The sequence below is a fragment of the Tenrec ecaudatus genome, chromosome 1, assembly GCF_050624435.1.
Source record: "Tenrec ecaudatus isolate mTenEca1 chromosome 1, mTenEca1.hap1, whole genome shotgun sequence".
NCBI classification, from domain to species: Eukaryota; Metazoa; Chordata; class Mammalia; order Afrosoricida; family Tenrecidae; genus Tenrec; species Tenrec ecaudatus.
In genome coordinates, this window is record NC_134530.1 from 249361812 (window position 1) to 249363561 (window position 1750).

General features: G+C 48.7%; 1 pseudogene; it reads right to left on the reverse strand.

The window, feature by feature from the left end:
- Positions 1–564: 564 nt before the first annotated feature.
- Positions 565–1312, reverse strand: LOC142437421 (NPC intracellular cholesterol transporter 2 pseudogene; annotated as a pseudogene).
- Between the last annotated feature and the right edge of the window lie 438 nt (positions 1313–1750).

Sequence of the window (1750 nt, forward strand, 5' to 3'; positions counted from 1 at the left end):
GCAATCGTTGGTCCTGGTAACCATTGGTGATTGAAATGCAAAGGTTGGAAACAAAGGGGAAGGAGAGTAGTTGGAATACACAGTCTTGATGATGGAAACAAAGTTGGAGAGCACATGATAGAATTCTGCAAGGCCACCAACTTCATTGCAAATACTTTTTTTTTTAACGGATTGACAAGTTTTTATTCAAAGGTACATTTCTAGATGAGTAAAGAGACACAAGGTAATGCTGTTAAAAAAATCAAATACTTAATAATCAATTTTTAAAACAAGTCATCCAAGACAGAGAAGGAGATAGGAGCTCACCACAGCGAATCAGCACCGACTTTCCGTGGTAAAACGCCCCTGCAGGGAAAGAGAGGGCAGGTCACGGCTGGGGAACCAATGGAGCTGGACCCGCTGATTTGGCCAGATGCAAAGAACTCACGGAGGCACTTGGAGAATGTGCAGATGCGGTATCTCAGCTGGACAGGTGTGGTTTGGCAGCTGTCCTACAAGTGAGTCACCAGCCTGGGAGCAAGTTATCTGAGAGGCCCAAGCAATCTCCTCAGTTTGACCTGGCTGCACCCTCCCTGCAAAACGCAGTGGAGACAACTAACCAATCCCTTGGTCCGACAGTCTCACCTCTCATCTTTCCTCGGAACCGTTTTACAAAAGGGCGATCATTCTGAGCTCTCGGGAAATGGGTCTCAGATGGTATAGGGGCTGAGAGGCGTAAAATAGCAGTCTGGAAATTTCTTTCATCTTCTGACACCAATGTCGTGCTAAACTCGACTTCGTGTCCACTTCCCTCGTCCTCTCCCCTCGGAGGCCTCGCAGGCCCAGACAGGGTCTCTAGGACGTGATCTGTAGCAGGATCTCTCAGCAGAAGATGGACTGCTCTCTGTCATCCACAAGTTCCCACTTCACCACCAGCTTTACTGAGGGGTAGTCACTCTTCACCGGGAGCTTATTCAGGTAGCTGTAGCTCTTTCTTTTCTGCAGGGGGCAGCTGATGCCGCTCTTGCAGCCGTCGGACACGGGGATGGAAAAGGGGACGGGGACGCCCAGGACCATGCCATGCACCATGGCTGTGCTGTTATTGGAGTCTGTCTTGCTGGTGAAGGTGACATTCACACTGTAAGACTGTCCTTTGATCAGCCGGCATGGCTGGTTGGGGCATGGACTTACGTTCACCTCCTGTACAGGTCCCACAACAGACCCACAGTCCAGGAACCTCACCGGCTCGGCTACCGACGCGGCGCTGAGCGCCAGGAGCAGGATCGCGGTGACCAGGACACGCATCGCGGCCTAGGACGGTCCAAGCACAGAGAGAGGAAAAGTCCATTGCAAATACCTTTTATCAACAACACGAAGTCACTATGCACATGGACTTCTCCAAATGTAAGACACAGAAATTAACTACGTCTCTGGGAGAGAGCAGGGAAGTCCTTTATCAAAAGCTAAAACCAGGGCAGGGGCCAACTATGAACAGACCATCAATTATTAGTATGTAAGTTCAGGTTGAAGCTGAAGAAAATTAAAACAGGTCCACAAGAGCCAAAATGCAACCTTGAGGCTGTCCTACCTGAACTTCTAGAGCATCTCAAGGACAGATCTGACACATTGAACACTAGTGACAGAAGACTCGATGGACTGTGGGAGGACATCAGAACTTCATCTATGAAGAAAGCAAAAGGTGAATTAAAAGGGAAAAAAAGAAAGTGTTTTTAAAAACTCCTCTTAACAGAAAGCAACAGGTGTTGGAGGG